Source organism: Giraffa tippelskirchi, chromosome 9 (assembly GCF_054371585.1).
Source record: "Giraffa tippelskirchi isolate mGirTip1 chromosome 9, T2T-mGirTip1v1.2.pri, whole genome shotgun sequence".
NCBI classification, from domain to species: Eukaryota; Metazoa; Chordata; class Mammalia; order Artiodactyla; family Giraffidae; genus Giraffa; species Giraffa tippelskirchi.
The window spans coordinates 116809627-116837389 of NC_137283.1; the positions used below are offsets into that span (position 1 = coordinate 116809627).

General features: G+C 41.6%; 1 protein-coding gene across 2 annotated transcripts in view; it reads left to right on the top strand.

Moving 5' to 3' along the window:
• FAXC (failed axon connections homolog, metaxin like GST domain containing) overlaps positions 1-27763 on the top strand; it is a 319499-nt gene that overhangs the window by 202124 nt on the left and 89612 nt on the right. The window lies entirely within an intron of this gene.

A 27763-nucleotide genomic window follows, 5' to 3' on the forward strand; every position in this document is an offset into this window, starting at 1 on the left:
CACCTCATACACACCATACTGTGTTTTCAGCTTTTGACTTTTTGATGTGGTTTTCCAATTTTTTTTCTGATATGGAGAAAATTTCTTATTTTTATTCTGTACCAGGTTTATTGAGATGCAATTAATATATCACATGATTCACCTAGTTAACGTGTACAATTAAATGTTTTTTAGTATGTTCCCCAGATTTTATAACTATCAATGCAATCAATTTTAGAATATTTTCATCTCCCCCTAAAAGAAACCACGTACCCTTTAGCAGTGACTTCCCATTTCCCTTCAACCCTCCAGCCCTAGGCAACTACCCATCTACTTTTTGTTAGTATGGATTTGCCTATTCCCGACATTTTGTATAAATGGAATCACAAGATATGTGGTCTTTTGTGACTGGATTCTTTCACTGAGTGTAATTTTTCATTTTGTAGCATGTATCAGTATATGTTCATCCCTGCTGTAATTGAGTAATATTCCATTGTAAGGATATAGAAGTGGTTTTCTATTTATATGATCCCACATTTTGGGTGTTGTATGCAATATGCAGCAGAATTTGGCATTTTGGGTAGAATTTTTCAGTATAGATTAAATTTCATCTTAGGTTGTTTTTTTAATCTGACTGACTCAGATTCATAATTTTTTGCACATGGCCTTCCAGAACATAGTTTAAGTTAGTTAACATCTGAGTCTATGATGCTAACTAGACTACCAAATTATAGAGTTCCCAGAAAAGCTAGAAATGCTATTCCCTACCAGTTCCTCTCCGGCTACCTTAGGCAGGGCTGCGCCAAGCAGAAAAACCAGATATAGCTAGATTTCACATTTAGGTTGGAAATTTTTTGGGTCACTAACTTATTTGAGAAGCTGATTAAAGCTATGGGTTCTTTCTCTGTTGGTATATTTTGTACATATAAACAACATTTTGTGTATTAACCCATCTTCATGTATTTCCATAAATAACCCAGGTATTAGAAATATTGTATTTCAAAATGTGCAATGAAAAGAACAATGTATATCCTACATCTACAAGCTATATATATATCTACATCCAGTGGCTCAAAAACTGACCAGAGAGTGATTTGTTATCTAAGAGTTAGCTTAACAGCCTGGGGGTGGGAAGGACAGTCCAAACCTTCCTGATCCTCTTTATTTCATTTAAAGCAAAGGAAATGGCTATGCTACATTTAGTGAACCCACAAATATAATGTCCTAACTAACTGGACCTTTGGTGAGAAATGTTCTGTTTCTCTTGTTTTAAGAAAGATGTGATGGCAATTTCTACTTCTTTTGCTGTGGTTGATATTTTTATTTAAGACTGGATACCAGGGGTGGTTTTGCCATAGAATATAAAGGCCCAGAAGGACAATCTGAAACATGGTATCTACACATTTAAGATTAAGTATTTCAATTCTTTATCAATTCAACAAGTATTTGCTGAGGACCCCTATCCAGACCCAACTTGTTGCTGGGGATACAGTAATGAACAAGACAGATGATTTGGAAGAAACCTTGTTATGTCTTTAAATAAATGGAGTGAGTTCTCCACGGGTAGGCCTCCCTGATAGCTCGGCGATAAGGAATCTGCCTGCAATACAGGAGATGCAAGAGACTCGGGTTCAATCCTGGGGTCATGAAGATCCCTTGGAGAAGGAAATGGCATGCCCACTCCAGTATTCTTGCCAGGACAATCCTGTGGACCAAGGAGCCTGTGCAGTCGCAAAGAGGTGGACAGGACTGAGGAGGGTCCCTGGGTAAAGAAAAAGTTGATTGTGAGGAGCAAATCTTAACATTTAATATATTTTTGCTTTAAAAAATGTCGGCAGCTGATTTCTGGATTAGATGAAATGTGCTCTAGAAGAGCTCTTGGGGAGACCAGAAGGAGAAGGCCCATGTGATGAACTTATTGCCAAAGTGGTAAAGACTGATGACAGGAATGGAGGTTCCTCTGTGCAGGGAATTAGTTAAGAGAAACCAGCGTGAAAAAGGGAGAGGAGGGAAGCTTTCCCCAAGTCTGGAAAATTACCCTACTGCTTGAATTGCGAGAGAAGCTTGCAATTGTAATAAGGTGAGAAGCTTTCTGACAGACCCGAGGAAGTCTAGTGAATCAATTATCTCCACAACCATAAAAGAGAATCCTCCTTTGTAGACAAAGATGAGAAGAGCAATAAACGCGTGCAAGGAGCCGACACACCAGCTTCCAATAATATGCCTGTCTGGCTTACGGGAGAGGCTGACTGCAGGTGGTAAAGCTATCAAGGTGTAAAGGACACTTGCCAGGACTACAGAGGGGACACACGAGGTGCCAGGCCTCTGGCCTGCTTTACTTAGTGAGGAAATAAGGAAAAGAAAGATTTAAAAATTGCAAGGTGAGCAAAACGCCATCAGATGTTTTTCTGTACATAGTAAGAGTATGACTGGGAAGGCTCTTGTTATTAACGTTGTTATTAAAATTAGTTGCATTTTCCCCAGTTTAGTCTACCTCTCAGTGTATGGGGAATCTGTTTTTAGAGGTGGGATGAAAATAATGAATTACAAGTAAAAATCAGTGATAAAATTAGGTTTTAAGCTGTGTATTTATATGTGTTTCAACAGCAGCTCACACATTAAGTTGGAATCCCAGGAAGCTTAAAAATGACCACTTATATTAGAGTAAAATATTTTTCCTTGTTTTAGGAGTTAAGCATCTACATCACCTATAAATTACATTACTGAGCAGTTTGGTACAACAGCTTTGCCAACTGTAGAGTGAAAGAAATCCAAACTGGGAGATATAGTGGACTTCTGTCAGCCAAGGTTGTCCAGCATCTTTTGTGCACAGTTTAACATTTTGGATGGTTTCCTATATTGTGAGAACGGTTTTCTCATGACAGAATCCAAAATCTACATTTCCCAGTTGTTCTCTTCAACTGAGGAGCAGACACGTGACTTAGACTTTGTTATTCAGATGCGTGATACTGACACTTGAACACAAAAGTGAGCAGCCTGAGGTGGTGAAGGATCCAGGGGCCAGCACAATGGTGGAGGCATCTGGTTCTCTAGGTGTTTGTGATAGAAAACCTAGACTCTGAGTTATTGTGTTGCTCCTGGTGTGTGGTTCATATCTTTGAACCTTAAACTAGCCAGAGGGATTCTGTTATTTGCAACCAAGAACACTAACCAATATAAGAAGTTAAATGATTGTCTTGAAATTACCTGGTAAATTAGGGAGTCAGAATTAGAACTAATCTGTCTCATTTCCAAGTTTCAACCCCTAAATAGAATTACTATAATACAGTGATTGCAGTTTGTGTCCCCACCCTTATCACTTGTCTGAGATGCAGGCTGGGGCATTTCTCCATTCAGTGCTTTTGGCTGGGAGTCAGCAGACCAAACCTGGCCCACTATCTGTTTTTGTAAATAAAGTTTTATTGGGACACAGTCGTGCCCATTGGTTTGTGTATTATCTGAGGTTGCTTTCACATTCTAACAGCAGAGTTGAGTTGTTGCCATAGAGACTGTATGGCAACATATCCTAAAATATCCACTGTCTTGCCCTTTACAGGAAATGTTTGCTGATCCTTGGTTGGTAGGCAGTCACTACCCACCAGCAAGATCTGGCAAGTGAAATGAAGCCTGTTTGGCATCCCTGGTCTAATGTGTCCCGTTAGTCATCCATTGCTGCTTTTGTAAGCGGCATCAGCATGCAGCATGGGCTCTGACCAGAGGCTGGTGCAGATAAAGACTGTATGGAGATAAATAAGGGTGTGCATCCACATATATGTTAGAGAAAACATACACTATTCATTCTTTTGCCTTTACATGTCTTTTTATTAAAATGGATAATTTAGGAAGCAGTGCTTTTTCACTAAGTAGATTTTACCTTTGTAGATGATTAGACTGATAGATTTCATCTAAAAAAAAAAAAAAAACCTGATCGAGATTGCTTCCTTTCTAAGTTGGCATTTAGTAAATGTCTTCAATCAACTTGGACATTGGCCACCCTTAAAAATGATTGATTCAAGTCCAGGGGGGCCTTGGGGAAAGTCCATAGGTCATAGCTTCACATGCAGAAGATCAATATTGTCTTGATGCCAGTGCCTTGACTTTTGACACAAATTGATCCAGATAAAAGGAATTTGGCTTCTCAAAACCTTAGGAGGAAGTTACTGAGTTGACCACATCTCTGGTTGATAAGCCCTTTTATTGCCCCACTGCTCAGACTGACTGGCAGATCCTGAATCTGCTGGTCTGTCTACTGCTAAGGTTTTGCCCGAGCTGCTCTCTCCATCTCTGCAGCATGTATTATACATTCCTCATTACCTAACTAGTTTCTCCTAGTTCTTTGAGACTCAAGCCCAGTGCCATCCCACCCAGGAACATTTGCTGTTCCTTGTCCTCTGGGCTTACTCTTATCATGGGCTTTTCATCCTGTGTGGTCCGTTTACTTCTCTGTCTCCTGCAGGTGACTGTACAGGAACTGAGTGGTTTATCTCTGTTCCCTGTACACAGCCAAATGTTTAGTACAGAGAAGATGCTCAAAATATGTTTATTAGAAGAGATGGCATCCTTCTTGTGGTCCAGAGGCAGGGTCTTGTAAGTGGAGCTAAACTTTCTTTTGTGGCTTCTTTTTCAGCAAACGATTACAGTGCAGCAAGGATTTTAATTTGATTCTGAACCAATTTGTTTATCTACTCTAAAATGAACTGAAAGACAAAAAAAGGAAGAAAATCCATCAGAACGCAATGCTATGCAATTTGAGATGGTGGGATTCTGAATGAATTTTTACTTTGTTTTGATACTTTTTTGTATTTTCTGAAGTTTGTATATGGGTGTGCCTTTTTAGTTTTACAAATAGAAAAATAGGCATTAAAACAATTTTAAAAAATAGCTGGAATAAGATGTCAAATAGGTAAGTTACTGTTTATTATAAAATTAAAACTTTTTAACATTCTAATTAAAATATTGTAACTAGGAAAGAAAAATAACCTCTGTCCTTTTTTTTTTTTTTGATAAGAGCTACATCATGTTATTGAAACATTAAGATGATTAGAGTGAATATATGGGATTGCAAACTTTGGCTTGGCCCTGGGTTAACCCCAGGGTGGGATTATATATTCAACTTGCCTTTTCCTCATTCTAATAGATGGACATTTTTTGTGAAATGTCTTTATTAATGAGTCTTCTGTAACCTATAGAAAAAATTACAAATGAAAAGGTTTCTAAGAGCAGAAGGGGAAAAAGTCATTGTCACACAGAGTCAGGGAAGCATTCATTACACGCTCAAGCAAGGGTTGTGAGTTGTAGCACTTGTAGGTCCAGTCATGAGCTCCAGGGCTTAGGAGTGAAAATAATCAGGGCCATTGACCAAGGATTGGCTTGTTGTTGTTTTTCAGTCAATAAATGGTATCCAACTCTTTGCGACTGCATGGACTGCAGGCTTCTCTGTCCTTCACCAACTCCCAGAGTTTGCTAAAGCTTATGTCCATTGAATATGTGATGCCATCCAACCATCTCATCCTCTGTTACCCCCTTCTCCTCCTGCCCTTAATCTCTCCCAGCATCAGGGTCTTCTCCAGAGTCTGCTCTTCGCATCAGGTGGCCAAAGGACTAGAGCTTCAGCTTTAGTATTAGTCCTTCCAATGAATAATCAGGGTTGATTTCCTTTAGAAGTGACTGGTTTGATCTCCTTGTGGTCCAAGGGACTCTCGAGAGTCTTCTGTAGCACCACAGTTTGAAAGTATCAATTCTTTGGCACTCAACCTTCTTTATGGTCCAACTCTCATGTCCATACGTGACTACTGGAAAATCCATAACTTTGACCATATGGACCTTTGTCAGCAAAGTGATGTCTCTGCTTTTTAATATGCTGTCTATGTTGGTCATAGCCTTTCTTCTAAGGAGCAAGCTGCTTTTAATTTCATGGCTGCAGTCACTATCTACAATGATTTTTGAGCCCAAGAAAATAAAATCTGTCACTGCTTCCACTTTTTCCCCATCTATTTGCCATGAAGTGATGGACCCAGATGCCATGATCTTAGTTTTTTGAATGTTGAATTTTAAGCCAGCTTTTTACTCTCCTCTTTCACCCTCAACAACAGGCTCTTTAGTTCCTCTTTGCTTTCTGCCATTAGAGTGGTGTGGTATCATCTGCATATCTGAGGTTGTTGATATTTCTCCTGGCAATCTTTATTCAGCTTGTGATCCATCCAGCCTGGCATTTCAAATGACATAGTCTACATTTAAGTTTAATAAGCAGGGTGACAATATATAGCCTTTATGTGCTCCTTTCCTTATTTTGAACCAGTCAGTTTTTCCATGTCTTATTCTAACTGTTGCTTCTTGACCTGCATGCAGGTTTTTCAGGAGGCAGGTAAGGTGGTCTGGTATTTTGATTTGTAAGAATTTTTCAGTTTGTTGTGATCCACACAGTCAAAGGCTTTAGCATAGTCGATAAAGCAGAAGTAGATTTTTATTTTCTGGAATTCCCTTACTTTCTCTGTGATCCAGTGGATGTTGGCAATTTGATCTCTGGTTACTCTGCTTTTTCTAAATCCAGCTTGTACATCTGGAGATTTCTGATTCACCTACTACTGAAGCTTAACTTGAAGGATTTTGAGCATAAGCCTACTAGAATGTGAAATGAATTGTATGGTAGTTTGAACATTCTTTGGCATTGCCTTTCTTTGGAATTGAAATGAAAGCTGGCCTTTTTCAGTCCTTTGGCCACTGCCAAGTCTTCCAAATTTGCTGGCATATTGAGTGCAACACTTTAACAGCATCATCTTTTAGGATTTGAAATAGCTCAGCTGGAATTCCATTACCTCCACTAGTTTTGTTCATAGTAATACTTCCTAAGGCCCACTTGATTTCACACTCCAGGATATTTGGCTCTAGGTGAGTGACCACACCACTGTAGTTATCTGGGTCATTAAGACTGTTTTTGTACAGTTCTTCTGGGTAGTCTTGCCACCGCTTTTTAATCTCTTCTGCTTCTCTTAGGTCCTTGCTGTTTCTGTCCTTTATCATGCCCATCTTTGCATGAAATGTTCCCTTACTATCTCTAGTTTTCTTGAAGAGAGCTCTAGTTCTTCCTATTCTAATATTTCCCTCTATTTCTTTGCATTGTTCACTTAAGAAGGTTTTCTTATCTCTCCTTGCTATTCTCTGAAATTCTGCATTCAGTTGGTTATATCTTTCCATTTTTCCTTTGCCTTTCACTTCTTTTTTCAGCTATTTGTAAGGCCTCCTCAGACAATCACTCTGCCTTCTTGCATTTCTTTTTCTTTGGGATGATTTTGGTCACTGTCTCCTGTACAATGTTATGAACCTCCATCCATAGTTCTTCAGGCATTCTGTCTACCAGATCTAATCCCTTGAATCTATTTGTCACCTCCACTGTATAATCATAAAGGATTAGATTTAGGTCATACCTGAATAGTCTAGTGGTTTTCCCTACTTTCTTCAATTTAAGCCTTAATTTTGCACTAAGGAGCTCATGCTAGGAGCCATGGTCAAGGATTGGTTAGTCAAATGTTAAAGGGACCTACAAACAACCCTGAAAAACGTGCTCAAGTGTGAACCACCTTTTGAGCCTAAGTGTAGCATACTGAAGAAAGTCTTTAAAGGGAAAGTACTGGTGAGTCTGGGCTTCTCTGGTGGCCCAATGGTAAAGAATCCACCTGCCAATGCAGGAGACACAGGTCTCTGGATTGAGAAAGTCTCCTAGAGAAGGAAGTGACAGCTCACTCCAGTATTCTTGCTTGGAAATCATCATGGATAGAGGAGCCTGACAGGCTACAGTCCATAGGGTCGCAAGAGTCAGACATGACTGAAGCAACTAGGCATAGCATGATAACTTTGACATGGATCTAGGTCTCAGTTCCTAACTAAGCTTCTCTATTGAGATTTTTGAAGTTTTATTTACTCTATTACATGTTAAGTCATGAATAAGCACATCTGAAAGAACAGATGAAAAATATACCCACATCAGGAATTCCTCTAAATACATATAAGTAAATGAATCATATGGCAAAATTTGGGAGGAAAGATGCCATTCCATTTCCCATTATTCAAATTTGAAAACTAAATTTTAAATAAAAATGAAAAGTCATTTTTTCACAAATGTCGTATTTCCTATATTAGAGATTATTCAGTTTATAATTCTATGATCAAATAAAAAAATCCCCTTTATACTTGAGTAAAACTACATTGTTGGCTTCATGTGCTATTTGTAATAACTATCACTGTCATGTCACTTTGAACCTTGGAGCATTTGTCACTGTGGCATGGAAATTATTACTATTATGAAATTAAAGGTAACACTTGAGGCAGTACTTCAGACAGTACTCTCCAAAAGCAAGTATGTAGTAATCAGCTGAGTAAACTGGATAGTTGAACCCCCACCTCCCACCTTGCCTTTCCTTACCTCCAATCTCATAGTCTTTTGATGATTCATCCTGAGAATATAGACTGGGTGAAGTGCCCTTAACTCTGTTCAGTGGACACTAACCCCAGTTCTGTTACTCAGCCTTGCTGAGGTGCCAACACTTTAACATTTTCTTCCATACATTCCTGACAGAAGACAGAATACTTTTGTATTGATGTGTGATTAAATTGCTTTTCCTTCTTAGGAAAACCTCACATCTTAAAACCTAACGCTTTTTCAGTTTCAGGGAACAAGTGGGATGACCCTGCTCATCACTAGCGCTTTCCCCTCCTAAGGTGGAAGGGCATCTTGGTGTAATTTGATGGATAATTGCATTTGTCCTTGGAAGTTTTCTGCATCCTCACCAAAGTACCCTGCTTGTTAGTGTTCCAAGCCCTCTTCATCTGCTCACTCATTGTAGTAGCTGGAGAGGTAATCCCCTATTATCATTTTCCAGATGAGAAAAGGAAAATTTAGGGATTAAGTAACTTCCTCGGGTTTAGGCAGTCTGTCCATCTGCATTGCAGAGTGGAGGATGGAGGGAGCAGCAAATGTGTTCAGAATAGACCACAAACCTGATTCATTCAGATATTGGTCTATTTATCCCTACCAGCCTCCTTAAGTCCCTCTTCCCCCTCCTTTCCTCAATGTCCTTTTTTTTGGCCATGCTATACAGTTTTTGGGATCTTAGTTCACTGACCAGGAATTCAACCTGGGCCCTTGGCAGTGAAAGTGCAGAGTCCTAAACACTGCGCTGCCAGGGAATTTCCAGTAAGTCTTTTTCCATGACTTCTCTGGGAAGTATCCCAGCCCTCCCCTCACCAACGTTTCATTTTGTTGTCATGAATGAAGGCTTAGAGAGCTGGGAGTGGTGGACAAATTTTTCTGAGCTTTGTGTAATTTGCAATCTATGGTCAGAGCATCTTGGGAAGAAATTGGACACTCACTCTCATCATTGGGCTTGTGCTGGGTATCCAGCAAGGAGCTCCTTCAGCCATGCTATTTCATTTATTTATTTATTTATTTTGACTCCATAAGGATGAAGTTGATAAGATAACTTTGGTACAACTATCTGCCATTGGGGGTCATTGTGCTCATTGCCCTATAAACACCATGCATGCATGCATCCATCCATCCATCTCCTCACTTAATAAATATCAAGTTCCACGTACTGCCAGAGTGATATAAGGGCTAACAAGAATAAGAGCTACTGTGCTCATGGAGTTTGCTCCAGAGGGAAAGACAAACAATAAGGAAGGAAGCAAACAAACTAGATAGCTCTAGCTCTGCCTTGTGGCATATAATGAGGGAAACACATTGAAGACTTGACAGACAATATCTCAGGAGGATGGTTCTTTAAATAGAGTTGTCCAGAAGACCACTTTAAGAAGTTACTTTCTGCACTGAACGCCTGGCAGAAGGGAAGGGCTCAGTCATTCCAGGACCTGGAGAAAGACCACATCAGGCCCTGGGACAGGAAAATGCTCAGAGGTGGAGCTGAGGGTGGAAAGGGGCCAGTGAAGGTGGAGCACAGTGAGTGGGGTGTGGGGTGTAAGGCATGGGGTAGGGTCAGACCTTGTTGGGCTTTGCCAGTAGCAGTGGTTCTCAGACAGAACACACAGCGCAGTGGCACTGGCTATTCCCAGCGAGTGTCCATTTGACCAGGCTATGCCTTGTGTTAGATGTTTAGACTTCTGCCCCCAATGTTGGCCATGGCAAGGACAATTGTACTGTAAAAACATGTGTTTCATCATTTCCTGTTACTCTTACCAGGCTGTCAACATTAGGTGAGTTGTTGAGAACTTAGGAGCTTGGCCTCTGAAGAGGTGACCATGTCACCCTCTGAGGATACGTGTAGGAGCATAGTGCAGATTGCCCTTGTTCCTGTTCTGACCTTTCTGTTTATCCAGAATCGTTCTGAGATGCTTGCGTTTCCTTTGGCAGCCCACACAGCACTTAACCTTCACCATGCAAATCAGTATTCATCTATCAAGGATTCTAGGCCAGCCTGTTTTTGTCCCCATTAACCTCTGGCTAGCCCTACACTTCTCCAATAAAAAGAACTCCATTTCCTAATCAATGGTCACTTCCTGATGGAAATCATAATTATGGTTATGCAGCATTTGTTTCGCATACACAGCTTTTATGAGTCTGATTGATAGAAGTGAGGCAGTGGGACTGAGTGTGTCACATGCCCAGTTGTTTTGCTCATCTAATTTTGCAGGTTCTGCAGGGTACCGTATAGTTTATTGTTCAAATGGGGGCATTTGGGGAAATTAAAGAGGGCTATATTAATAATTATACCATGAAAATAAACATAAACTGGAATGGGTGGTCACCCTAGGTTTTCAGGGTTTGGGTACTACATACTGCTGTTATATTTTCTAGATTTTTCCACATGACAGTGAATGGCAATCTTTCTTGCCCCTGATATTATGATCAAGTATGTTAAGTCCATCTGTTTTATGGGTTTAAAGAAGGGCTTCCTAGGTGGTGCAGCGGTAGAGAATCTGCCTGCCAACGCAGGAGACATAAGAGACATGGGTTTGATCCCTGGATTGGGAAGATCCCCCTGGAAAAGGGAATGGCAACCCACTCCAGTATTTTTGCCTGGAAAATTCCACGGACAAGGAGCCTGGTGGGCTAGGTGGAGTTGCAAAGAGTCAGACACAACTGAGTGACTGAGCATGGCGCGCGCGCACACACACACACACACACACACACACATACACAAAGAGGAAGTCACAAAATGACTTTTTCTTGTAGCTAATGCCAAGCTTATGAAGGAAACAGCGGAGCCCAAGTTTGTAACCTCAGTACTGCCCGGAAACTCCAGATGGTCAGGGAGATGACAGAGTGGTCTGAAAGCCCTTGTTCCATATTCCTGTCTCTGCATGGGGACAGCGCCTCTTGAAAGCAGGGTGGGTGGAGGTGGCAGGGAGATGATTCACCTAATGATCTCTGGTCAGACCACACTCTAGTGACAGTGAAGGTGGAAAAGACATGATTGCCAAAACAACAAATCCTTTGCCGCAGTGAGAACCTGCTGTGTGTGCCAATAAGAAGTGAACTGTCTGGAGGAAAGAATAAACGGGTGAACTCAATTTATTACTCTTGGCAAAATGTGTAATCCTGAATATCCACAAGTGGCAATAATATTTTTTTTATTATTCTTTATTAGAACATCTTTTAAAAGAGTCTTGGCTGAATGTTTGCCCGCTAATTTGCTTAAAGAACACAAAACAATGGGAACACCGTATCTTGCCCTACCTCCTCAACCCACGTTTAAGCCCAAGTCTCTCAGACAAGTTAAAGTTGTTCTTCATGTTCTGTTGTTGTTGTTGTCGTTCAACTGCTCCGTTGTGTCTGACTCTTGGCGACCCCATGGACTGCAGCACGCCAGTCAGATTGTGAGTCACAATGAATCTGCTGTTAAGAAAGTCTTTCTCTTGGGATGACATTCTTGAAAATGCAAACTACTCCTAAACAGGACCTGATGGTTCATTTTTTCCAAGAACAACTCTTCTTCTTTAATGTAACAACTAACTCAGACCTGCTGCGAAGAGAGAATTTAGTTAGACAATTTAGACTAACACAGTATCTTATACCACAGTTCCCGACTAGGGTTGAAGTAAGCTGAGATGTTGACATTTACTGGGAAGCTCACATAGTCCTCCAAAGACCCCTCCTCTCCACTTCGTCCTGCTCACTATTGCTTCTACCCTTTCCCATTGTTAGTTTTGGAGCCTGTAAAACCCAAACCTTCTTTCTGTATTGGGATAGCTGTTCCCTTGAACCCCTGTCTCTGTACTCAGCTCAGTGAAGCTCAGCCCCAAAGCGAATATTTTGGGGGAACAACTGGGATGTAATTACATGACTAAGAAGAAAGAAAGGGATGGGGTTGTGATTTGATTCTATGGAAAAATAATAAATTGTCAGTGTGAATCCTATGGATGCAGATTTAAGGATGCTTGACCCAAAATGTGTTTTTCCATCTAGATCTGTGTCTGAAAAAATATAATATGAGCTACATATGCAATGTAAAATTTTCTGGTAGCCACATAAAAACAGGGAAACTAATTTTAATAATCTATTTTATTTAACCCAATGTATGCAAAATATTATCATCCTAACATGTAATCCATATGAATTGTATTAATGAGAAATTTGACATTCTTTTTCATGCTAAGCCTTTGACATCAGAGCATGTTTCAATCCAGACTAACCACATTGCACGTGCTCAAGAGTCACACATGGCTAGTGGTTGCTGTATTGGACAGAATGGTACAGATGCAGAGCATTGCTACTCAAAATGTGGTCCATGCCAAAGAAAACATACAGGTTGCCAACAAGCACATGAAAAGATGCTCATCATTACTAATCATCAGGGCAATGCAAATCAAAATCACATTGAGACCTCACCTCATACCTGTCAGAATGGCTATTGTCAGAAAGACAAACAACAAGTGTTTGTGAAGGTATAAGGAAAAGGGAACCCTAGTACACTGTTGTGGGGGATGCCAACTGGTACTGCCATGGTGGAAAGCAGTATGACAAGTCTCCAAAAAATTAAAAATAAAACTACCGTATGATCTCACAATTCTACTCCTGGGTATTTATCCAAGAAAATGAAAATGCTAATTTGAAAAGTTATAAGCACCCCAAAGTTCGTAACAGCATTATTCACAATGGCCAAGATATGGAAGCAAACTAAGTGCTCATCAAGAGACTAATGGATTAAGGTGTGGTGTATACACAGACACACACAATGGCATATTACTCAGCCGTAAAAAAGAATGAAATTTTACCCTTTGCGACAATATGGATAGATCTGGAGGATATTATACTTAGTGAAAAAGTCAGACAGAGAAAGAGATACTGTACGATTTCAGTTATATGTGGAATCTGAAAAGCAAACCAAACAAATGAATATAACAAAACAAATTGACTCACAGAGAACAAACTAAACTAGTGGTTACCACAAGGGAGAGAGGCAAAATAGGTGAAGGGTATTAAGAGGTACAAACTGCCAATTATAAAACAAGTCTCAGAGATGTAATGTACAGCACAGGGAAAAAAAGTCAATATTTTGTAATAACTTTGTATGGTGTGTGATGCAAAAAATATCGAATCACTATGTTGTATACCTGAAATTAATATAATGTTTTAAGTCAGCTATACTTCACCTGAAAAAAACATGTGGTTCATGGACAGATATGAGTTGTTTGGTACACAGAATGAGATAGATCCAGGAACTGAAAGGAAGTGCTTAAAAACTTTGATAGCAATGTGAATTTGCCATGACATCCAAGTGTGTGGCCATTTTAAAGGTAATTTTATTTCTTATTGTATTTTTAAAGAATATTACTCAGCAGTTGATTGGGGGTGAGAGTGGAGGACCAGCTTGACTCTTCCTCACAGATAGCTTGAGAAACCTTGTTTTGGATCTTCCACTATTTCCACCCTGCACTTCTCAACCTCAGGTTAGCCCAGCAGTTTGCAGAAATGGATCCCTCAAGAGTCACTAGTATGGCCCACTATGGAACTGTGGCGTCATTCTGGTCCTTATTATCTACAGTGTTTTGTGATATTTAACTGTTGGCCATCTCTTCTTTCTCTCCCTGAGTCAGTAGCTCTCTTAGCTGATTTCTTCATCACCTTCCTACCTTCCACATCTAGGTTTACCAAGGAATAACATGGTTGGAAGTGAACTAATTTAGAAAGAGTGATTTTTCCATTGAGGTCTTCCCAGGTGGCTCTGTGGTAAAGCACCCGCCTGCCAATGCAAGAGATGTGGATTTGATCCCCAGGTTGGGAAGAGCCCCTGGAGGAGGAAATAGCAACCCACTCCAGTATTCTTGCCTGGGAAATCCCACGGACAGAGGAGCCTGGAGGGCTACAGTCCATGTGGTTGCAAAGAGTTGGACACGACTGAGTGACTGAGCGTGGCACGGCACGGAGTTTTTCCACTGAGTGTAATGTAGTGAGAGAGTGGGAGGCTGAGAGATGGGTCCCCGGGGAGAGGAATAGTGCCTGGGTCAGGATTCTCCAGAGAAAGAGAACTAATGGCGTTATCTCTTTGTATAGCTATAATTCTATCAATATAGTACCTCTATCGATTTAGTATCTATTATCTATCCATCTATCTAAGGAAAGAGAGAGAGAGAATATACAAAATTGGCTCATGTAGTTATGGAGGCTGAGAAGTCCCAGGACGTGCAGTTGGCTCTTTGGAAACCCAGGAGAGCTGGCACATAGTTTCAGTCTGAGTCGGAAGGATTGAAAACCAGGAAGGCCAATGGAGTAAGTTCCAATCCAAAAATCTGTAGAGTCAAGATCCAAAAAAAGCCAAAGTTCACTTTAAATCTGCAGGCCAGATTCAAAGTCTCAGCTCAAAGCAGCCAGGCTGGAGGAGCTCCCGCTTATTCTCCAAAGAGTCGGCCTTTTGTTTTGTTTAAACCTTCAACTGACTGGATGAGGTCCACCCACATTAGAGAGAGCAATCTGGTTTGATCAGTTTACTGATTCAAATGTTAATCCCGTTTAAAAACACCATCACAGACACACCCAGGATAGTGGTGGACCAAATATCTGGGTACACTGTGGCCCAGTGATGCTGACACATAAACTAACCGTCAGGTGCGTATGGAATTCATATGAGAGATGGTAGAGCCTGCATCAAGGTGGGAGTCAGGTGGTAGACAGAAGAGGAAAGGACCAAATGGAGAGACTGCTGGGAGGGGGACAATGCAGGATGTGTGAGAGAGGAAGCAGGTGAGGCTGATTCTCAGGGGGATTCCTGGGAGGGTCAAATCCACCTTCACCTGAAAGTCAAAACTTTCCACATGAAACTCTTTCCTTCTCTCTCCGTAGATCCTTACTCTCACCCCCAGCTCTGTCTCTTAATGGCCACTCTGTGAGCAATGGCACCATTCTTCCAATCACATGGGCTCAAAACCTGGAGCCACTTTTGTCCCCTTCTCCTTTTTTGTCCCATCATTTGTGGAGTCCTATAGACTATTGCCACAGACCCTCTCTCCCAGGCTCTTATTTCCATTCACATTCCTTGGCCACCAGCTAATCCGGACTCATCACCTCTAGCAAAGCTCTTGCAATGTTCTCCCAACACGTTGTCTTGTTACCTGCCTCTCTGTGGTCTAAACCAGCTCTTGTGTTACTGCCAGGCAATCTTAAAACACAACTCCAAGGCTGTCTTCCCTTCCCCAAATCCTCAGTGTCCACTCATTGTCTGCCAACGATGCTGAGTCTCCTTCCCCGGGGATCCCCCGTGCCCTGCTAATGTTTCAAGGCTCATCTTCCCTATGTTACTGAGCTCCCTGTGCATTGGGCAGTGTGATCCTGAGAGTGCAGCCCTAATGGCAGGAGAGCTCAAGGAGGAAAAAGCAGGGCTCCCTGGGAACACATAATAACAGGCTCTAACCTGACTCAGGGTTCTCAGGAACCTGAAGCTTAAAGAATTTTTCGGAATTAGCCAGGAAGAGGGAACCATACATCTAAGGCCTGGACATTATAAAGAATGTGATGCATTCTAGGGCCTACAAGAAAAGCCCATGGCTGAAATCACAGAGGGAAAGGACGAGCTAAAAGAGATGCCGAGAAGGAGTTTAAGGCAACTCATTTAAGAACATGGGACTTAATTCTAAGAGCTGCTGAAAGTCATGGAAGGACTTTAAGCAGGGATGTAACATGATCAGATCTGCCTTTTTAAAAGTGCACTGTAACTGCTGTAGATTTGAACTACTGGTTACTTCTTTTTTCCCCCTAAAACTTTCTCTAACATTTTTAACCCTGGGTTAATTTTTATCTCCATGTACAGTGAGAATACCAAAATTTATTTATCAAAGAAGCTACTTCATATAACTTGTCTCTTACATGCCCTGTGTACTTTGAAACACAATTTGAGAAATGTTGACTTAAATAACTTCCTCCACCTGGGAGGCCTCCTTGCCCTATTGAGCCCCAGCACATCTTGCCAGACTCAAATACAACTCATCTTTCCAGCCCTGGCACAGGCATCTGGAGCCTCTCCCAGATCCCACTGTCAAGTGTGAAGTCAGCTCTCTTCAACTCTTAAGCCACAGCTCCTTTCAGATCTTAAAAAGAGGCTACAATTCTAGGATATCAGAGAGCTCGGTCTTTTCTGAAATCCTATAGTGCATTGTGGTTATCTCCCGGACAATCATCAGTTGACTGCGTATTAGTGCAGACTGTGTGTTTATCTTAATCCCCCAATGAAAGCAAGGATTGGGGGTCATGGTCTCTGTCTCTCTCTCATAGCCCTGCTCCCTTGTCCAGAGGAGGAACTTGATTATTTCATTAATTCTCAGCCCTGGAGAAGCCACCCTCCCACTCTTCTGGGCCACATGTAAATACAGCTTCCTGGCATCTCTGGCAGCTCAGTAAGCCTCCCCTCTTGTCTGGGAGTCAGTCTGTCAGCGCCTGTGCCTGCAGGCATGCTGGCGGGGAGAACTGTCCCCACGCTCGGTCCATTGGGAGCCGGAAAGCCTTGGCAGACTCATGTCACCTCCCCTGTATTTTTATCCTCAGCCTGAGGCTCTGGAATGCTTTCCAGAGATCCCCAAGGACACTTGGAAAGCACAGCCCAGGACAAGCATGCGAAGGGCACGCTCATCTCTCCACTAAGCTGTTTCTCAGCCTCACAGTCTGTGAACCTGGGGAGAGAAGGTCTGTTTCCTGTCGTGTCTTTGGGTGTTTCTCAGCTTGCGCCTAAGAACAGGCATCCTTTGGTCCAAAGGATATCGCAGCTGTGCTTCCCCTTTTGTGATGGCGTGTGCGCGGTGGAAGCAAGTGGGGAGTAATGGCTTTTGTCAAGCGGTGTGTCCTCCCCCGTGTTAGTGTCGGCTCCCCTTACCGGGGCGTGTTCCTCTTGCTCCTTGTGGGAAGGACTGTCAAAGGATGTCAGGATAAATTCTCTGCTCCTGCCCGTGCCTTTTCTTTCTCTCTCCCTCTCTCTCCCTCCTCTCTTTTGATTCTGTCTTGATGTCATCTCTTCAAAGTATACTACCTGTAAAATATTGATTCACAGCAGGCTGCATCTGCCAGGATCAGATTTCTCTTCTGCTGGCAGCAGTAATAAACTACCACAGACGCCGCAGACCCGGTGCCAGCTTCACCGCCGCTTCACACACATTCGTCTGTCTTCAGCCTGACTCTACATAATGAAACAGCGTCCAGAGACATTTCAGAAGGAGATAAACCAAGTAACAACCGCTGGGGACATAAAAGAGCCAGAGGAGCCTGCAAACGGAGGGTGGAACAGGTATCATCCCAAGCAGCTGATGCAACGCGAACTGGCTGGTTTCCTGACAGCAACTGGAAAAGCAGCAACAGAAAACAAAGCTGCCCAGTTAAGTGCCCACAGCAGCCTGACAGCAACAGTCCTCCACCTCCTTCTGGCCTTCCCCCAGCATCTGGGGCCAGCTCCTGGAATTGCACCTTGAAACACTGATAACTTATGAATCCTGCGGGGAGTATCAAACCTAGAGGAAGCTCTTATGGAATAGAGATATGAATTCATTTTGCGTAGAAAAAGAGAATTAATGGTGAGGCAGTGGGCTTAGATTTGAAGAACTTGGACTCTAGATCCAGAGGCTGAGTTGGGTACTAGTCTCTGCCATTTATCATCCCTGTGGTCTGGGGCAAGTTACTAAGTTTACTTGTCCCAGTTTCCTTGTTAGTATAATGGGATGGTCATCGTGATTCAGTTAAAGCATTTAGGATGGTACCTGGTTTACAGCACAGGGCTTCCCCGGTGGCTCAGCAATAAAAGAATCTGCCTGCAATGCAGGAGCCGCAGGAATCATACGTTTGATCCCTGGATTGGGAAGATCTCCTGGAGGAGGGCATGGAAGCCCACTCCAATATCTTGCCTGGAAAATCCCATGCACAGAGGAGGTTGGCGGGCTACAGCCCACGGGGTTGCAAAGAGTCAGACATGACTGAAGCGACTTAGAACGCATGCACGCACTGATTTATAGCGCTATCGAAATATAAAACACAATTTCCCAGATGGGGAGTCCACAGTCCCAGTGAACGGGAACAGTGTAAGCATTCCTCTTCCCTTTTGGGGACATAACTCCTCATCTAGAAAGGCTTCCAGAACAGATAGGCAGCTGGGGGTTGAGCACAGCCTTTGGGGGAGCCTGAACCTTGTCCTCTTGCTTTGTCTGCAAATGTGCACTTGTTCCAAGGTGCCCCACTCTCTGAGAAGGTGACTCTTTGTTCTGAATCACAGCAGTTGTGGAAAGAGTTTTCTGAACCTCACTGGCATGTGTCTGTGTCATTCCCATCCTGGCTGGGGGAGGAAAGTATTAAAAAGGGAAGTGGCCATCCAAAGTCAGTAAATCCGTCATCAGAGATGACAGCTGTGGGTTTGCATTCTTGTTTTACTGCGACTTTGAGCAAGTTGGTGAAGGTGGCTGTGGCATCCTGCTCAGGTCTGTGAAGAGTTATGTTTTTCTACTGTATTAGCTACTGAAGGGACCCTACCACTTAGCACCCTCTGGGGAGCCTTCCCTTTTGCAGTGCAGGGAAATTTACCCCTTGTGACCAACTGTTAAGCTTCCTTTGAAGCCTCTTTTAATTCAGATTTGGTTCAGCTCACAATGGCTTCTGAGTCAGTAGGGAAAACGTTTACGATATGACAAACTAGCAACCTGTATTTTTTACATACGTTAGAGAAATCATGGGTCTTTTATACTTGCATTTTTTTTCTTTTTGTTGGGAGAGATGTCCTCTGAGACCCCTCAGTTCCTTGTTTTATATTCTTTCTCCTCTTCAAGCCTCAAAGCCTCTGTGCACAGTAGCAGGCTTCCCTTTGATGAGGCAGGCTGGAAAAAGTTTCAGGTGAAGCCTGCTAGAGCCAATGGTCTGAGGTCGGAAGGGAGACTGACTAGTCGAGTTAAGCATCCATCCCATCCTGGTTGGGGTGGGGGGTGTTCCTCAGAACAAGGGGGCTTGTTTTCCTTCCCCAAAGGCTTTGGAGGGCACTGCAATCTCATGGGCTTCGTGTGGGCCCAGTGTGCCCAACCTGGCACCCCACCCCCACCCCCCGCACTGTGGTATGCTTTCAGAACTGTCCTGTTCTTCATTATGTCAAGATCCTGAATTACTGCACGTGTTCCTTTTCGGAGACAGAGCAGGAGAATTAGCTCTGGGCAATGCATCCGAAGATGGGGCTGTGGGAGAAAGAATAATTGAGCACAGAGTGGTAAGAGAGGTGCCAGTGATAAGACATGGGAGCTCAGTCTTGACCTTGAGCCAGGGTGTGTCAAGTACATGATGTGGAGAGTGAATGTCCCCTATATAAAAGCTAGGAAGGCGAAACCCCATGAGTGGTGTGATCCACTGCCTGGACATGGAGATCAGTTCTGCAGTCATGTGGACTTGGGGAGAATGACTGCCTTTCTCTGTCACCAGCTCATCTTCAAATGGATTGTTATGAGGATTGAACGTTATAATCCATGTAAAGTGCTTAGCTCAGAGACTGATACATAGGAAAGCTCAGATGAATGTTAAAACAGGGTGATACAAAGAAGTATTGAGAGTATGGAGTTCCTCAGGGTATAGCCCCTTGGGAACGCAATGGGAAAACCATGGAGAAGGGATCTTTTAAAGTCCAGTTAATAAAGAACTTAAAAGTCATCCTTAGCTTTGTCCACACTCCTCTTATTTACAGTTTCTGGTAAGCAGCAGGCATTCAATAAATATTTGTTCAACTTCTATCTGTGAGTTTAGCAATCATCAGTAGCTTAAAAAATTTCACCATTGGCTCCACTGACTTGATTGCAATTTTTTTTTTTCTTTTGGCCATGCCATGGGTGGCATGTGGGAATCTCAGTTCCCCAACCGTGCCTTCTGCAGTGAAAGCACAAAGTCTTAACCACTGGACCACCAGGGAGGTCCGCTGATTGCAATTTTATTGTTCCTGTTAACTAAAAAGAAATCTTTTTGTTATCTATTTTGTTCTTTTTCTGGCCTGAAGTTTAAGAATCTGTGTTAATTTGTATGTCTGGGTTAACCTAGACCATGTTAAGTGTTTCCTGTGCATTTACTTAGCCAATGTTTATTGAGAATCTTCCATATGTCACTAGGTGTTGCAGTTTAGTTTCTACCTCAAGATATAAAATATATATACCTTGATAAATATTAAGATAGATATAAATAGAAGCTTCTATGGAAGTACAAAGGAAGAGAGCTTTACCTGTCTTGAGAGTGTGTATGCATGTGGGGGTGGGAGTGCTCAGCAAGGCTTTCTGGAGATGGTGGCTTCTCCTATTCTGATAGTGACGTGTTACATTCCAATGAATAGGTGGCTACCACGGTGAGAAAAAAATGTCATAGACAGACTAAACATTTAGTGAAATATACTCTGAAAATCCCTGGATGTGGAAGTGTGACTCTCAACATCCAGTCTTGTAAAATATAAAAGAAAAAAAATATCCTCACTAAATGTCTCTAGTGTGAGTCTTTTAAACACTTATTTGTTTATTTTCCTGCTTTATTGAGATGTAATTGACATCTTTAACTTTTAAAGACATTTGATTTTGTGATTGTCCTACTAGAAGGTCAATGAGAATGTGGAGAGCAGATTGATGGAGAGAAACGAGACTTTAATGATGAACTAAACCACAATTCCAGCTTCTGATGTCAGGAACTAACCAAAAAAATGCAAGGGTGTTGTGTAGGGCATTTCTCTCCTAGTTTCTGTTCCTGAAGAGAGAGAATAAGAGAACTTTTATTGACAAATATCTGTCAAAGAAAAATGCCGAGGGTTAAATAGAAATATCAGTAGATCACTTTCACTAATAACATTGAAATGGGACACAGAGTGCTTACTATATTACTTATGGCTCAGGTAAAAGAAGCCCTTTTGCTTCATGGGTCAACACAGACAAGGATCTAGAGTCACAGAGAAGCTAGTTCAGGTAATGGCCTGGAATTGGCAATGGCAAAAAGAAATGATGAAGGGTTGAAAAGCAAAGGGAAAACTCATTTGAAGAGGGAGAATCAATAGTGTTTGCTAGCATATTTGCTCATCTGTAAAATGAGGAGTTTGGGGCTGGATCAAGTCCAAGGTTCTTGCCCTCTTTGACACATTATAGACCTACAAATCCAAATAGGAACACAGGCAGCAGTGGGAAATGATTGGCTGATTAATTCTTTTATTTTCAAGAATTAAGGTCCTGAAAAGAATGTTCTAATCTGGGGCATTTTTAAAGATAAAAATGAAAATATAAGAAAATACAGGCAAAAATGAGAGAACACAAATAAATGTAATAGAATCAAACTGGTGCTTCAGTGCAATTTTCTCTGTGAGTGAGGTATGTAGAAAATTAATTAAATCTTTAAGATACTGGATAACATTTAGTACACCATATGTTTGTGGTGCTTAAAAGTATCCCCAAGTCTCAAAGAGTGGAGAATTTTAGAAAAATTAAGTAACTTATCATCATGATATAGCTTTGATATTGGGAGAATCTGCTTCAAAAATAGAAAATGAGATAAGTGCATGTCGTGGGTTCAGTTGAACATTTCAGAGGAGTGAGATGTTCACCAAAATAAATGCTCCTCAATCACAGAACTGTCACTGAAAAGTACTTGCCCAGTTGTGGACGTCTTTGCTAAGCACCTTGCTTCTTGGTGGGATCACATGACTATTCTTGTCAAGGGGCTTCTAGTGAAAATAGTGTACATCATTTCTCAGCCCAAGGTATTGAGTATAGAGTGCGCCTTTTTAATTAATTAATTATTTTTGGCTGTGCTGGGTCTTCGTTGCTGCTCAGGCTGTCTCTAGTTGCAGTGTGCATGCTTCTTATCGCAGTGGCTTTTCTGATTGCAGAGAACGGGCTCTAGGGCTCTCGGTCTTCAGTAGTTGTTGTGTGCAGGCTTAGTTGTCCTGAGGCATGCGGAATCTTCCTGGACCAGAGTTTGAACTCATGTCCCCTGAATTGGCAGGCAGATTCTCAACCACTGGACCACCAAGGAAGTCCTAGAGTACATCTTCATCAAAGTCTGTTTGCCCTTATGATTGGATATGGGGAACTCCGTAATCCTGGGGGATGGCAGAACCATGGGAGGAAAGGAGCCCAGGTCCTTGATTCACAGAGTGGGAGAAACCTGTCCATCTACCAGAAACACTGCCTGGTGCTGTCAAGTGAACAAGAAATAAACTTCTATTGAACTTTTGGGATTTATTTGTTATAGCAATTACCTGATTGATATAGGCACCAAATCCCTTGGTCTTGTACAGAGTGGTAAATTAGTCCATTAGAGAGAAATGCACACACTCTGATTTATGTGTGATGGAGCCTATTGGAAATCCTGACATGTCCTATTGTCTAAAGCCATGAGGAAAGAGAAATCAGTAATTCTTTTTTTTTTTTTTTGGTGATGTTAAGCTCTTGTAAGACAATTGGCCTGCTCTGCCTTTTTTCTTGCCTTAGTCAAAGTGGGAGTTGCTTCAGCCATGCATAAGCATCAAAGAGTTGCTCCTTCATAATTGCCAACTTGATTTCAGAAAGAAATGCAAGTTGGTGACTTTTTTGCAGCCCCACTTGATGAGATGAAACAAGTATGACTGGTATGTGGTAGGCAAAAAAAAAAAATGTGGTTAAAACTTGGGAAATAACAGAAAATGCCATTTACTTTTATACCTACTCCATGAGCTAAGAAAGTGAGCCATAGAATCTTCAACTGTCAATAGCCATATTGCATTTTTAATGCTATTGCTAGTGCAAAAAAAAAAAAAACCAAAACACCACAACCATAGAATCTTCAACTGTCAATAGCCATATTACATTTTTAATGCTATTGCTAGCGTTAAAAAACAAAACGAAACATAACACAGTGGACCAAATGTGTGATAAATATATCTGCTGGTCAAAGGAATTTCCTATTAATACTTATTCTTCCCCCTTTTAATTGGAACTCGCTGTTTTTTGTAGTGGTTTGTGGTCAGTAGTCTCTTTAAGTACCGAGCTAAGGGAAGCCTAAGAGTGAGATAAATAGTCTCATGCAGTCTTAAAGACAAAACTCTATATTCTTGTAAAGTTTAAGAGCTAGCACTACGGTAAAAATTCATAGAAACTGTTCATCACTAAAATCTGGGAAAGGGAAAAGAGATCACTATAAAAAAAAAATGTGTGGTAAAACAGTTTAATTAGTATGATGACAAGATGAAGGAGAAAGGGGAAATTACAGTCAGATTGTTATATTCACATCAATAATGAAATAGCTAGCTAGTTTCGTTGGGAACCTATCTCCTAGGACAGAGTTGTGTGTTTCTAGATACCTCCGTGTTTTGAACACCTCAAAAGAGTCCTGCTCTCTCTGGGATGACTGTTTTTGTGTGTAATTCTCAGAAAGGCTTTATCAGTCAATGTCTGCTTCACTCAACTCCCTGTTTGTGTGAAGATTAAATATTTAATCATTGCTCTTTGAAACTCTCCAAAACAACTCAGTACACATTTTGGTAGACTATTAAAAATTTATTTTCATTTTCCTTTTTAATGATTAGGGATTACTTAGAAATAACAAGTTCCACCAGGGCCAGGACTCGGTTGGGGGAGGGAGAAAACCAGGGTATACAATTTAAGGAAAGACATCCTCACCCTTCATTTGCATGACCCTGGGAGTGAATTCTTCCTTAAATGTATGCCTTAGGCCTTTTACTTGCCTTGCCCCACCCTAGTCCCATCCCAGAATGCCACAGGTAAAGTAGCAGGAAAACGGTACACCCAAGGAATGCAAGGCGACCTGGAACTGCTTAAACAGAGTTTATGTTGGAGTTTGGGTATCGGGTAGTAACTTCTTAATGAGAAATGCAGGAAAATCAGCTCCCATGTCAAGGTGAGTTCCTGCTGAGCAAATGACACCAGGAAAGAAAAGCTCCTTTTTTGGTCTTCCCTTGAATAATAATAATAATGAAAAAGACCTATAATTGGATTTCCTTAAAGATGTGGAGAACTCACATCTTTATAACTTTTCAGATTGAAAGGTAGTCCCTTTGAATTCTATTAACTTTGCAGCCCGCATTTTTTAGAAAGTAAGATTATGTAGCTTCTGAAGGAAACCAGGAACAATGAAGTGAGCAATATTTGCATTCACAAGTTATTCTGTGTTGGCAGATTGTCATCTTTTGTAGAAATATCACAATTTTTCAAAAGGACCACTTTGAAGATAAAGAATTATATTTAATCATTTTTTTGTTGTTAATAAAAAAAGTCATTTTGAATGCTCACTTTGACAATCAAAGACTCATTGCCCTCTAGCATGGTGCAGCCCACTTGAGGTAACCACACTGCAGTCAAGGGCACCATCACCATCTCATCTTCAGCTCGGGGAGAATAATAGCTCCCATGCACACCCTGTCCACTTAAGTTTCTAAAGATTTCTGTTAGCAGTGGAATGGCAACGCCGTCGTCTCGGAAGTTTCAGGAGCCAGACATCTAAAGAAATGGCAGCTAATAGCTACAGCAGAACAGAGTTCTGAGCTTCTAAACACTAAAGAGAAAATTTTGGCTTAGACTAGTGTTCATTCTAGTGCCAAACTTACCCTGGAATTCGATCCACATAGTAAAGAATTTATTCATAGCGGCTACCCTAGTCATTTTTAACTTTGCTCTGTTCAAACGTCCTAAGATTTCCTGTTTTGAATAACAATGTTACTTGATTAAAGCAGTCTTAAAATTAAAAGAAAAAGTGTTTAGCAAATTTCATGCATGGATTAGAATTCCGTACTTTTATATTCCCACCTTAGTTTAAAATCCTGAGCGTCAGTGACCTGTGACATGTGAGAAAAGTTTGCTGCACTTGAGTCACCAACAGGAAAACAAGATCTCTGAAAAGGTTGCCTTCTTATTACTTACAGAAGTTTCAAGATTGGTGGATTGAATTGCCTCTCTTAGGAAACTAGATTCTCCCACTCTATTTGGTAAAAGTCCTTAGTGGAAGCCTGCTCTGTCCTGGCTTACGGTTCAGCTCATGCTCTGCTAGAGGATGCTTGTGTGATGATCTGGCTAATGTGCTTTCACCCAAACACTGGGCACAGAGATGCATGCCTCTTCTTTACCAGGACCAGCCAGGATGCGGGTGCTCCCCATTTGTCGTTCATCCTCTGGCTGATTTTAGACAGCCATGCCCCATTTCTCAAAAAATGAGCTGTTTTCTAAGTATCTCTTTCTTTTTGCCTGCTCAGTCACTTCAGTTTTGTCCGACTCTTTGCGACCCTATGGACTGTAGCCCGCCAGGCTCCTCTGTCCATGGGATTCTCCAGTCAAGAATACTGGAGTGGGTTGCCATGCCCTCTTCCTGGGGATCTTCCTCATCCAGGGATCAAACCTGTGTCTCCTGTGTCCCTGCATTACATGTGAATTTTTTACCCACTGGGCCACTTGGGAAGCCCTTCTTTCTTTTAAAAGACAACAAAGAGTTTCCCCTGTTAGATACTATTGTTGTTGCTGTTGTTTAGTTGCTAAGTTGTGTACCACTCTTTTGCACCTCCATGAACTGGAGCCACCAGGCTCCTCTGTCTGATTTTCCAGGCAAGAATACTGGAGTGGGTTGCCATTTCCTTCTCCAGGAGATCTTCCCAACCCAGGGATTGAACCCACAACTCACGCATTGGCAGGCAGATTCTTTACTGCTGAGCCAGCAGGAAAGCATTAGACACCATACTAAGTCTATAATTCACAAAGAATAATTTCATAACTTATCAGCTTAACACCCTTGACCCACAATTTAGTCTCCTTAGGAAGGGGTCTTGTCAAGCATCAGTGACGTAACTACTTACTAGATCACCAAAAGCTGCCACATACAAGTGTTGAGAAAAGTAAACCCTGGTCATCCTGAGGGTGGGAGATGCAGGCTTCTTCTCCTTGTGGAGGTCGGGGGCACACTGATGTTTGAGAATGCAGGCTTCCAGAAGGAACTCAGGGATGTGGCACAAATGAATGATAATCTAGGAAACCTGAAGAGTCTCCTTTAGTAGATAACACCTAGAGAACTTTCCTTCTTTGTAGTTTCCTTCTTTTTTTTTCCTCTTAGTTTTGGAGCTTGGGAGGTAGCATTCAAGGAGTGTGTGGAGGCTGAGGGGAGAAGCTGAAGCTGACTGGGATGCTCCTGGCTGAAGGCTTTCAGCACGCAGTTGGTGTTTCTGACTAAGTTGTTCCCCTCAGCTCACCAGGGTGGGAAGTTGACAGATCCTGCAAAAACAAGCAGAGAAAAGGGAGCCTAGCATAGAATACAGTTTTAAGGAAAATGGTAATTTACCCCATCAGTATTCAAACTGTATTTTTCTGCTCGTGGAATCTTTAATGCAGGCAAAAATCTTACGCAAGCAAAATATTTGCCTTGAGAGAAAAATATGAACAACTCAAATGAAGTCATTCCCTATAATTTTCTATTCTTTCCAATAGGCAACTCAACACATTTGACTGAATATCTTCTCTATGCTCACAATGGAGACATAAATTTAAATAGGATGCAAGCCCTGCCTTCCAGGAGCTTACAATAAGGAGGATATTAACTGGAATTTGATAGTTAACTATCTTTTGCTTTAAATCAAAATTGGTTTTCAGAGCAGCAATGACACTGCCAGTTTTCTACTGTCTGATGATCATGACAAAGGAAGATATTTCTGACATTAATAATTTCTCCTACCCAAGGAACTCAGGGGACATTAACAGCACAGTGGCATCTAAAACCAGAAGCCATTTAGTCTGTTCTTTTATTCATGAGAGAAGACTGAAAATTTACCTGAGAATATGCGTGTCCCCTCTTGCCAGGAACTCTTTTTCATTATTATTATTATCATCTTCTAATTCCAATAGGATACTTCCTGTCTCTGTGATTTAAGCAAAAAGTTACTTCTTAAAGATTATCCTGGGGGCTTATTCTTTCATTTACTTGGTGAACCTCTTTTCATGACCTATCACGCAACCCCATTATTCATTCCAGAACTTAGCATATCATTGTACTCTTAAACTTATCCATCCTACATGTTTGGTGTAGAGCAATTTTTTTCCAGCATGTTTTTTAGGGTGAACTAGTACCTTGTGTTCCAGTCAAGTAAGACTCTTCCTTGTCACATTGTCTGGTGCTTTCTTATCGCCCTGCTTTTTTCTCTCTTTTCTCTCCATCTCCATTCAGCTAACTCCTTCCCATCTTTTATGTATAGCCCAAATACTACCTTTGGTGGTTAGCCCTAGTATGTCTACCCTGACCTCCCAACCAAAACCCAATGTTTTTGTTGCGAGTGACCGTTGTGTTAGTCACGAATGCTGTCCACTGCATCTGTTTCTCTCTCTCATTTAGGGAGTGTTG